The sequence below is a fragment of the Pseudophryne corroboree genome, chromosome 8, assembly GCF_028390025.1.
Source record: "Pseudophryne corroboree isolate aPseCor3 chromosome 8, aPseCor3.hap2, whole genome shotgun sequence".
Taxonomy (NCBI): Eukaryota; Metazoa; Chordata; class Amphibia; order Anura; family Myobatrachidae; genus Pseudophryne; species Pseudophryne corroboree.
In genome coordinates this window covers 470,448,016-470,460,432 of record NC_086451.1, presented here as the reverse complement: position 1 = coordinate 470,460,432, position 12,417 = coordinate 470,448,016, and the positions used below count along the sequence as shown (strand labels likewise).

At 45.5% G+C, this 12,417-nt stretch overlaps 1 long non-coding RNA gene across 3 annotated transcripts in view; it reads right to left on the bottom strand.

Annotated features, from left to right (window-relative positions):
- The window catches only part of LOC134947981 (uncharacterized), an 83,012-nt gene that overhangs the window by 30,892 nt on the left and 39,703 nt on the right, over positions 1-12,417 (bottom strand). The window contains exon 4 of one of the 3 annotated variants that reach the window (XR_010182894.1): positions 8,793-8,912. The exons of the other annotated variants lie outside the window; for them this stretch is intronic. This is a non-coding gene — a long non-coding RNA (uncharacterized LOC134947981). Of the gene's footprint in view, positions 1-8,792; positions 8,913-12,417 lie in introns of those variants that run through there. 3 annotated transcript variants of the gene reach the window in all.

The following is a 12,417-nucleotide window of genomic DNA, read 5'->3' as shown; positions in this document are numbered from 1 at the left end:
CACAGCGCTAGTTTCAGACCATTTGTTTTTTGTTCCTTCACCCACAGGTGTTCGAGTCCTTAACATGTCGGTGGGGAATTCCACAAATCTACATGATGTCCTCTCATCTCAACAAGAAACTAATGCAGTACTGTTCCAGGTCGAGGGACCCACAAGCAGTGGCGGTGGACGCTCTGGTGACTCCATGGGTCTATCAGATGGTATACGTGTTTCCACTACTTTCATTGAGCCCAAGAATTCCCAAAAGAATAAAAAGGGAAAAGGTTTAAGCAATTCTCATTGCTCCAGACTGGCCAAGAAGGGCTTGGAATGCGGATCTACTGGAGATGCTCCTAGAGGACCCATGGACTCCGCCTCTTCGCAAGGATCTTTTACAACAGGGGCCATTCGTCTATCAAGACTTACCACAGCCACGTTTGACGGCATGGAGGTTGAGTGTCAAATTCTAGCCCGGAAAGGGATCCCTGACAGGGTTACTCCAACCTTGATCCAAGCCAGGAAAAGGGTAACGTCTTAACATTACCAACGTATTTGGAAAAAATACATCTCTTGGTGTGACAGGGAATTTCCTGCAGTGGAATTTCAACTGGGATGTTTTCTCCTTTTTCTACAGTCAGTTGTGGATGTGGGCCTACGTTTGGGCTCCTTAAAAGTCCAGATTTTGGCTTTATCCATTTTCTTCCAGAAACAATTGGCTTCCCTCCCTAAGGTTCAATTTTTTTGAAGTGCCATCCTGCCTGACACTGCAGTGCCACTCCTAGATGGGCCGGGTGTTTGTGTCGGCCACTTGGGTCGCTTAGCTTAGTCACACAGCTACCTCATTGCGTCTCTTTTTTTCTTTGCATCGTGTGCTGTTTGGGGACTATTTTTTTGAAGTGCCATCCTGCCTGACACAAACACCCGGGCCATCTAGGAGTGGCACTGCAGTGTCAGGCAGGATGGCACTTCAAAAAAATTGTCCCCAAACAGCACATGATGCAAAGAAAAAAAGAGGCGCACCAAGGTCGCTGTGTGACTAAGCTAAGCGACACAAGTGGCCGACACAAACACCTGGCCCATCTAGGAGTGGCACTGCAGTGTCAGGCAGGATGGCACTTCAAAAAAATAGTGCCGAAACAGCACACGATGCAAAGAAAAAAAGAGGCGCAATGAGGTAGCTGTGTGACTAAGCTAAGCGACCCAAGTGGCCGACACAAACACCCGGCCCATCTAGGAGTGGCACTGCAGTGTCAGGCAGGATGGCACTTCAAAAAAATTGTCCCCAAACAGCACATGATGCAAAGAAAAAAAGAGGCGCACCAAGGTCGCTGTTTGACTAAGCTAAGCGACCCAAGTGGCCGACACAAACACCTGGCCCATCTAGGAGTGGCACTGCAGTGTCAGGCAGGATGGCACTTCAAAAAAATAGTCCCCAAACAGCATATGATGCAAAGAAAAAAAGAGGCGCACCAAGGTCGCTGTGTGACTAAGCTAAGCGACCCAAGTGGCCGACACAAACACCTGGCCCATCTAGGAGTGGCACTGCAGTGTCAGGCAGGATGGCACTTCAAAAAAATTGTCCCCAAACAGCACATGATGCAAAGAAAAAAAGAGGCGCACCAAGGTCGCATGTGTGACTAAGCTAAGAGACACAAGTGGCCGACACAAACACCTGGCCCATCTAGGAGTGGCACTGCAGTGTCAGGCAGGATGGCACTTCAAAAAAATTGTCCCCAAACAGCACATGATGCAAAGAAAAAAAGAGGCGCACAAAGGTCGCTGTGTGACTAAGCTAAGCGACCCAAGTGGCCGACACAAACACCTGGCCCATCTAGGAGTGGCACTGCAGTGTCAGGCAGGATGGCACTTCAAAAAAATTGTCCCCAAACAGCACATGCTGCAAAGAAAAAAAGAGGCGCACCAAGGTCGCTGTGTGACTAAGCTAAGCGACCCAAGTGGCAGACACAAACACCTGGCCCATCTAGGAGTGGCACTGCAGTGTCAGGCAGGATGGCACTTAAAAAAAATAGTCCCCAAACAGCACACGATGCAAAGAAAAAAAGAGGCGCAATGAGGTAGCTGTGTGACTAAGCTAAGCGACCCAAGTGGCCGACACAAACACCCGGCCCATCTAGGAGTGGCACTGCAGTGTCAGGCAGGATGGCACTTCAAAAAAATTGTCCCCAAACAGCACATGATGCAAAGAAAAAAAGAGGCGCACCAAGGTCGCTGTTTGACTAAGCTAAGCGACCCAAGTGGCCGACACAAACACCTGGCCCATCTAGGAGTGGCACTGCAGTGTCAGGCAGGATGGCACTGCAAAAAAATAGTCCCCAAACAGCATATGATGCAAAGAAAAAAAGAGGCGCACCAAGGTCGCTGTGTGACTAAGCTAAGCGACCCAAGTGGCCGACACAAACACCCGGCCCATCTAGGAGTGGCACTGCAGTGTCAGGCAGGATGGCACTTCAAAAAAATTGTCCCCAAACAGCACATGATGCAAAGAAAAAAAGAGGCGCACCAAGGTCGCTGTTTGACTAAGCTAAGCGACCCAAGTGGCCGACACAAACACCTGGCCCATCTAGGAGTGGCACTGCAGTGTCAGGCAGGATGGCACTTCAAAAAAATAGTCCCCAAACAGCATATGATGCAAAGAAAAAAAGAGGCGCACCAAGGTCGCTGTGTGACTAAGCTAAGCGACCCAAGTGGCCGACACAAACACCTGGCCCATCTAGGAGTGGCACTGCAGTGTCAGGCAGGATGGCACTTCAAAAAAATTGTCCCCAAACAGCACATGATGCAAAGAAAAAAAGAGGCGCACCAAGGTCGCTGTGTGACTAAGCTAAGCGACCCAAGTGGCCGACACAAACACCTGGCCCATCTAGGAGTGGCACTGCAGTGTCAGGCAGGATGGCACTTCAAAAAAATAGTGCCGAAACAGCACACGATGCAAAGAAAAAAAGAGGCGCAATGAGGTAGCTGTGTGACTAAGCTAAGCGACCCAAGTGGCCGACACAAACACCCGGCCCATCTAGGAGTGGCACTGCAGTGTCAGGCAGGATGGCACTTCAAAAAAATTGTCCCCAAACAGCACATGATGCAAAGAAAAAAAGAGGCGCACCAAGGTCGCTGTTTGACTAAGCTAAGCGACCCAAGTGGCCGACACAAACACCTGGCCCATCTAGGAGTGGCACTGCAGTGTCAGGCAGGATGGCACTTCAAAAAAATAGTCCCCAAACAGCATATGATGCAAAGAAAAAAAGAGGCGCACCAAGGTCGCTGTGTGACTAAGCTAAGCGACCCAAGTGGCCGACACAAACACCTGGCCCATCTAGGAGTGGCACTGCAGTGTCAGGCAGGATGGCACTTCAAAAAAATTGTCCCCAAACAGCACATGATGCAAAGAAAAATGAAAGAAAAAAGAGGTGCAAGATGGAATTGTCCTTGGGCCCTCCCACCCACCCTTATGTTGTATAAACAGGACATGCACACTTTAATGAACCCATCATTTCAGCGACAGGGTCTGCCACACGACTGTGACTGAAATGACAGGTTGGTTTGGGCCCCCACCAAAAAAAGAAGCAATCAATCTCTCCTTGCACAAACTGGCTCTACAGAGGCAAGATGTCCACCTCATCATCATCCTCTGATTCCTCACCCGATTCCTCACCCTCACCTGATGAGGGGAATGACCTGACTCAGGCTGGCAGTGTCTGAACTGACTTCACGTGTGGCAAGTTCAAAGGGTTGCAGAACCTTGCACAACTTTGAAATCATTCTCCACTACGCTTGAGTCAGGTGCATTCCCCCTCCTTTGCCTATATCGTGGGCAGATGTATAGGCTTGAATGGCCTTTTGCTGCTCCTCCATCCTCTGAAGCATATAGAGGGTTGAATTCCACCTCGTTACCACCTCTTGCTTCAGATGATGGCAGGGCAGGTTCAGGAATGTTTGGTGGTGCTCCAGTCTTCGGCACGCGGTGGCTGAATGCCGAAAGTGGCCCGCAATTCTTCGGGCCACCGACAGCATCTCTTGCACACCCCTGTCGTTTTTTAAATAATTCTGCACCACCAAATTCAATGTATGTGCAAAACATGGAACGTGCTGGAATTTGCCCAGATGTAATGCACGCACAATATTGGTGGCGTTGTCGGATGTCACAAATCCCCAGGAGAGTCCAAGTGGGGTAAGCCATTCTGCGATAATGTTCCTCAGTTTCCGTAAGAGGTTGTCAGCTGTGTGCCTCTTATGGAAAGCGGTGATACAAAGCGTAGCCTGCCTAGGAACGAGTTGGCGTTTGCGAGATGCTGCTACTGGTGCCGCCATTGCTGTTCTTGCTGCGGGAGGCAATACATCTACCCAGTGGGCTGTCACAGTCATATAGTCCTGAGTCTGCCCTGCTCCACTTGTCCACATGTCCATGGTTAAGTGGACATTGGGTACAACTGCATTTTTTAGGATACTGGTGACTCTTTTTCTGAGGTCTGTGTACATTTCCGGTATCGCCTGCCTAGAGAAATGGAACCTAGATGGTATTTGGTACCGGGGACACAGTACCTCAATCAAGTCTCTAGTTGCCTCTGAATTAACGATGGATAACGGAACCACGTTTCTCACCACCCAGGCTGACAAGACCTGAGTTATCCGCTTTGCAGCAGGATGACTGCTGTGATATTTCATCTTCCTCGCAAAGGACTGTTGGACAGTCAATTGCTTACTGGAAGTAGTACAAGTGGTCTTCCGACTTCCCCTCTGGGATGACCATCAACTCCCAGCAGCAACAACAGCAGCGCCAGCAGCAGTAGGCGTTATACTCAAGGATGCATCGGAGGAATCCCAGGCAGGAGAGGACTCGTCAGACTTGCCAGTGACATGGCCTGCAGGACTATTGGCTTTCCTGTGTAAGGAGGAAATTGACACTGAGGGAGTTGGTGGTGTGGTTTGCAGGAGCTTGGTTACAAGAGGAAGGGATTTAGGGGTCAGTGGACTCCTTCCCCTGTCACCCAAAGTTTTTGAACTTGTCACTGACTTCTGATGAATGCGGTCCAGGTGACGTATAAGGGAGGATGTTCCTAGTTGGTTAACGTCCTTACCCCTACTTATTACAGCTTGACAAAGGCAACACACGGCTTGACACCTGTTGTCCGCATTTGTGTTGAAATAATTCCACACCGAAGAGCTGATTTTTTTTGTATTTTTACCAGGCATATCAATGGCCATATTCGTCCCACAGACAACAGGTGTCTCCCCGGGTGCCTGACTTAAACAAACCACCTCACCATCAGAATCCTCCTTGTCAATTTCCTCCCCAGCGCCAGCAACACCCATATCCTCATCCTGGTGTACTTCAACACTGACATCTTCAATTTGACTATCAGGAACTGGACTGCGGGTGCTCCTTCCAGCACTTGCAGGGGGCGTGCAAATGGTGGAAGGCGCAAGCTCTTCCCGTCCAGTGTTGGGAAGGTCAGGCATCGCAACCGACACAATTGGACTCTCCTTGGGGATTTGTGATTTAGAAGAACGCACAGTTCTATGCTGTGCTTTTGCCAGCTTAAGTCTTTTCATTTTTCTAGCGAGAGGATGAGTGCTTCCATCCTCATGTGAATTTGAACCACTAGCCATGAACATAGGCCAGGGCCTCAGCCGTTCCTTGCCACTCCGTGTCGTAAATGGCATATTGGCAAGTTTACGCTTCTCCTCAGACGCTTTCAATTTTGATTTTTGGGTCATTTTACTGAACTTTTGTTTTTTGGATTTTACATGCTCTCTACTATGACATTGGGCATCGGCCTTGGCAGACGACGTTGATGGCATTTCATCGTCTCGGCCATGACTAGTGGCAGCAGCTTCAGCACGAGGTGGAAGTGGATCTTGATCTTTCCATATTTTAACCTCCACATTTTTGTTCTCCATTTTTTAATGTGTGGAATTATATGCCAGTATCAATAGCAATGGCCTACTACTATATATACTGCGCACAACTGAAATGCACCACAGGTATAGAATCTAGATGGATAGTATACTTGACGACACAGAGGTAGGTACAGCAGTGGCCTTCCGTACCGTACTGCTATATATACTGGTGGTCACTGTGTCAGCAAACTGCAAAACTAAAATGCACCACAGGTATAGAATGTAGATGGATAGTATACTTGACGACACAGAGGTAGGTACAGCAGTGGCCTTTCGTACCGTACTGCTATATATACTGGTGGTCACTGTGTCAGCAAACTGCACAACTGAAATGCACCACAGGTATAGAATGTAGATGGATAGTATACTTGACGACACAGAGGTAGGTACAGCAGTGGCCTTCCGTACCGTACTGCTATATATACTGGTGGTCACTGTGTCAGCAAACTGCAAAACTAAAATGCACCACAGGTATAGAATGTAGATGGATAGTATACTTGATGACACAGAGGTAGGTACAGCAGTGGCCTTCCGTACCGTACTGCTATATATACTGGTGGTCACTGTGTCAGCAAACTGCACAACTGAAATGCACCACAGGTATAGAATCTAGATGGATAGTATACTTGACGACACAGAGGTAGGTACAGCAGTGGCCTTCCGTACCGTACTGCTATATATACTGGTGGTCACTGTCAGCAAACTGCAAAACTAAAATGCACCACAGGTATAGAATGTAGATGGATAGTATACTTGATGACACAGAGGTAGGTACAGCAGTGGCCTTCCATACTGTACTGCTATATATACTGGTGTTCACTGTGTCAGCAAACTGCAAAACTAAAATGCACCACAGGTATAGAATGTAGATGGATAGTATACTTGACGACACAGAGGTAGGTACAGCAGTGGCCTTCCGTACCGTACTGCTATATATACTGGTGGTCACTGTGTCAGCAAACTGCACAACTGAAATGCACCACAGGTATAGAATCTAGATGGATATAGTATACTTGACGACACAGAGGTAGGTACAGCAGTGGCCTACTGTACCGTAATGCTATATATTATATACTGGTGGTCAGCAAACTGTGCAAAACTTAAATGCACCACAGGTATGATGGATAGTATACTTGACGACACAGTGGTAGGTACAGCAGTGGCCTTCTGTACCGTACTCCTATATATTATATACTGGTGGTCAGCAAAATTATGCACTGTACTCCTACTATATACTACACAATGCAGCACAGATATGGAGTGTTTTTCAGGCAGACAACGTATACTGGTGGTCACTGGTCAGCAAAACTCTGCACTGTACTCCTCCTATATAATATTATACCGGTGGTCCCCAGTCCCCACAATAAAGCAGTGTGAGCACAGATATATGCAGCACACTGAGCACAGATATGGAGTGTTTTTCAGGCAGACAACGTATACTGGTGGTCACTGTCAGCAAAACTCTGCACTGTACTCCTCCTATATAATACAGCTGCTCCCCAGTCCCCACAATTAAGCAGTGTGAGCACAGATATATGCAGCACACTGAGCACAGATAAGGAGCGTTTTTTTCAGGCAGAGAACGGATAAAACTGCTGGTCACTGATCAGCAAAACTCTGCACTGTACTCCTCCTATATTAATATACAGCTGCTCCCCTGTCCCCACAATGATATAAGCAAGCACAAATATTTGCATCAACTCAACAATGAATAAACGGAGAGGACGCCAGCCACGTCCTCTCCCTAACATTTCCAATGCACGAGTGAAAATGGCTGCGACGCGCGGCTACTTATATAGAATCCGAATCTCGCGAGAATCCGACAGCGGGATGATGACGTTCGGGCGTGCTCGGGTTAACCAAGCCATACGGGAGAATCCGAGTATGCCTCGGACCCGTGTAAAAAGGGTGAAGTTCCGGGGGGTTCGGTTTCCGAGAAACCGAACCCGCTCATCACTAGTGCACACAGATATTTTCTAGAATCCTTAAACCAAAAACGTAACTATCTAGCAAATTAAGGTTTTGAACAGGGGCAAGCCGCCCAAAGAACCATAGATTAAGTGTTAAAGTATAAATAATAGCCTACCTGGTTTTCACCGTTACCTCTGCGATACTATTGCAACAATATTAAATAAAGGACATTTACACGATCTCAAAAGTGTATTTTTAAGACTATATGAATATTGGCAGAGAGCCAATCGAGACAATTAAAGAAATTCTTCACTTTGGACATGTAATTAACAAATAAAAAAAGGGCAGCATATAAGTGCCATGTCCTCAATCTTTGTCCCAGTTTGGGTCTTATCTAGACTACAGAAATATTTTATTATTTGATATAAATGGTGTACGAATCTGAGAAGGCTTTTCAAGAAACAAAGACGATCACATACAGGTAGGATAATTGCTGCGCATTATTTGAAGATGTAAACACCAAACCACTAAATTCACTGTCCAGGGGCGTTGATGGGTTTTGTAAACCACAGCAATGTCTCTCTGTTTTGCAGAAGTCTTGTAGTCATTTTTTCATGGATTTTAACCAAACCACTGTAAAACCATAAAAGCATCTTATCTAGCAGAAGGTGGGGAATCACAATATACTTATAATGGGGCAATGATAATGAATTTAATGAGGAAGCAGATGACAGTGATAATTTTCTTATGGGAAAATCCTATTTCATTAATATACTGTTTTACAGGGGAAATTATTGTTTAATTGTATTGAAGAGCAACATTATTTACTAATTATATAGCTACAAAAGAACAAATGTAATGGCAACATTTTTAAACACCAGTTACCTATTAAATTGACCCTTTTATTTAATCAATAATATTTCTAAATAATATATTGTATATTGGGATCGATAGCTAAAGATTATGAAGAATGTCAAAACATGTTATAACATTCAAGATATACCTCAAACAGCTATATTATACCCATGACAAAGACTTCATCTTGATTTCACCGGTCCATTCATGTATCTTATGCTTCTGATTGTGGTGGATGAAGCCTACATCGTCTGAGAAAATGATTGCTGTTTTGAGAATTATATTTTCAAGAAATGGGCTACCCCAACAAACATTTAATGACAATAGACAATATCGGACGTTAGCTCAATTCAGAAGAATTCAATAGATTCCGAATAGCATATAGTGTAGCAATTTATTCAATTTATTCAAGGTCCCTTACTGTTGACGTTGGAGTATTTTAGCATTGTCATGTAGATCAAAGCCTAAATGTAGAAGGGATGGAGGATGAAAGCTCAAATGAATCAACTCAAGAGCCAAATATAAAATCAGGTTAACAATCTCTGGTTGCTTCTACGGAAATGTATATCCCAAAGCCATAAATCCAGAGACTGTAGATGCAAGTGTCCTAGAGCCCCAAAAGGCAGCATAACTTAGAGTGCCCCATGGATTCATAACAATTACCCTGAGAAGCAACAAACACCTCCTCATAGACTCAATGTATAGTCTGAAGCGTTTGTGAAGTGAATATGTGTATGACTTTTCATTGCATGTTCAACTCATTGTATTTCTTGTCTGAGATGGGAGAAGTGTGTATGTATACATATATATATATATATATATATATATATATATATATACATAGAGGATATTCAGCACTCACCGCAACAGGAAAAGCAACTTGCCGGGTGCCGTCCACAGCGTTGAATCGCAGTATAAACACACAGAGGTTGGCAGCACTCACAGACTTTTCAAAGCCAAAGACAAGACAAGCCTTTCAGCGCTTACGTTTCGGTTTATTTCAACCGTCATCAGAAGCAATAAACACACAATGAATGAACATACCTTTATACACAAACTTCTCACCACACATGCATGTTCCTCGGAGCCCCGGGGACGAACTTCCAGTTGCGTCATCTCACACTGACAAGCCTGCCCAGCAGATGACGTCTCCCGGTTTCTGTGTACAATATCACCATAGCAACATCAGATGTATACAATAAAGGGTCAGTTAATGCTGTTTGAAATTTATGAACAAATTCATTTTAGAATCTCATTTTAGAGCATATAATACTATACAGCATCAGGTTAAGACATCATGCAGGGCTAGACTATCGGTTAAAAATATTTGCTATATCATAAACACATAAAAGAGCAATGCCCAATGCATAAAACCATAAAATGCACAGAAGCTACAAAGGGAGGCACGATGGATACACCGTTTAAATACGGTGACTCCACATGGCCTCAATGAAACTCTTTCCCTTGCGTGTTTTTCATAATTTTCATAATATTGTTACGAACATCTAGCTTCTGTGCATTTTATGGTTTTATGCATTTGCTGTATAGTATTATATGCTCTAAAATGAGATTCTAAACTGAATTTGTTCATATATTTCATACAGCATAAACTGACCCTTTATTGTATATATCTGATGTTACTATGGTGAACTGAAACGTTAAGCGCAAAAAGGCTTGTCTTGAAAAGTCCGTGAGTGCAGCCAACCTCTGTGTGTTTATATATATATATATATATATATATATATATATATATATATACGCTGCTCAAAAAAATAAAGGGAACACTAAAATAACACATCCTAGATCTGAATGAATGAAATATTCTTATTAAATACTTTGTTCTTTACATAGTTGAATGTGCTGACAACAAAATCACACAAAAATTATCAATGGAAATCAAATTTATTAACTCATGGAGGTCTGGATTTGGAGTCACACTCAAAATTAAAGTGGAAAAACACACTACAGGCTGATCCAACTTTGATGTAATGTCCTTAAAACAAGTCAAAATGAGGCTCAGTAGTGTGTGGCCTCCACGTGCCTGTATGACCTCCCTACAACGCCTGGGCATGCTCCTGATGAGGTGGCGGATGGTCTCCTGAGGGATCTCCTCCCAGACCTGGACTAAAGCATCCGCCAACTCCTGGACAGTCTGTGGTGCAACATGATGTCCCAGATGTGCTCTATTGGATTCAGGTCTTGGGAACGGGCGGGCCAGTCCATAGCATCAATGCCTTCATCTTGCAGGAACTGCTGACACACTCCAGCCACATGAGGTCTAACATTGTCTTGCATTAGGAGGAACCCAGGGCCAACCGCACCAGCATATGGTATCACAAGGGGTCTGAGGATCTCATCTCGGTACCTAATGGCAGTCAGGCTACCTCTGGCAAGCACATGGAGGGCTGTGCGGCCCCCCAAAGAAATGCCACCCCACACCATTACTGACCCACTGCCAAACCGGTCATGCTGGATGATGTTGCAGGCAGCAGAACGTTCTCCTTGGCGTCTGCAGACTCTGTCATGTCTGTCACATGTGCTCAGTGGGAACCTGTTTTCATCTGTGAAGAGCACAGGGCGCCAGTGGTGAATTTGCCAATCTTGGTGTTCTCTGGCAAATGCCAAATGTCCTGCACGGTGTTGGGCTGTAAGCACAACCCCCACCTGTGGACGTCGGGCCCTCATACCACCCTCATGTAGTCTGTTTCTGAACATTTCAGTAGACACAGGCACATTTGTGGCTTGCTGGAGGTCATTTTGCAGGGCTCTGGCAGTGCTCCTCCTGTTCCTCCTTGCACAAAGGCGGAGGTAGCGGTCCTGCTGCTGGGTTGTTGCCCTCCTACGGCCTCCTCCATGTCTCCTGATGTACTGGCCTGTCTCCTCGTAGCGCCTCCATGCTCTGGACACTACGCTGACAGACACAGCAAACCTTCTTGCCACAGCTCGCATTGATGTGCCATCCTGGATGAGCTGCACTACCTGAGCCACTTGTGTGGGTTGTAGACTCTGTCTCATGCTACCACTAGAGTGAAAGCACCGCCAGCTTTCAAAAGTGACCAAAACATCAGCCAGAAAGCATAGGAGCTGAGAAGTGGTCTGTGGTCACCACCTGCAGAACAACTCCTTTATTGGGGGTGTCTTGCTAATTGCCTATAATTTCCACCTGTTGTCTATTCCATTTGCACAACAGCATGTGAAATTGATTGTCAATCAGTGTTGCTTCCTAAGTGGACAGTTTGATTTCACAGAAGTGTGATTGACTTGGAGTTACATTGTGTTGTTTAACTGTTCCCTTTATTCTTTTGAGCAGTGTGTATATATATATATATATATATATATATATACTAGGTGATTCATTGCGCCCTACGGGCGCTCTTCACACCGTCGTTAGGGGCTACGCCCCGTTAACCTCTGCACGCCTTTGAACATACGCAGGGCGGTAGATAACAGAATCAGAAACGCAGGGCAGTATAGAGGGCATACAGAAATGGTGTCCGGTTGAGATAAGATAGAGAGGCGTAGGGGGGGGAGAAGGTGAATGTACAGAAATGCTGTGCGATCGGTAAAGGATAGGGAGAGTCAGGGTGGTAGGGAGAGGATAAAGAGAGGCAAGGGGTTAGAGAGAAAATACCGTTGCAAGAGGCTACGACCCATTATCCCCTGCACGGGCTTCAGCTGTGCTATAATTGTTATTAGATGGAGTATTACCTGATTTTTTTTTATGGCAGTGGGTAAATATTGTAAGGGGGGAGGGCG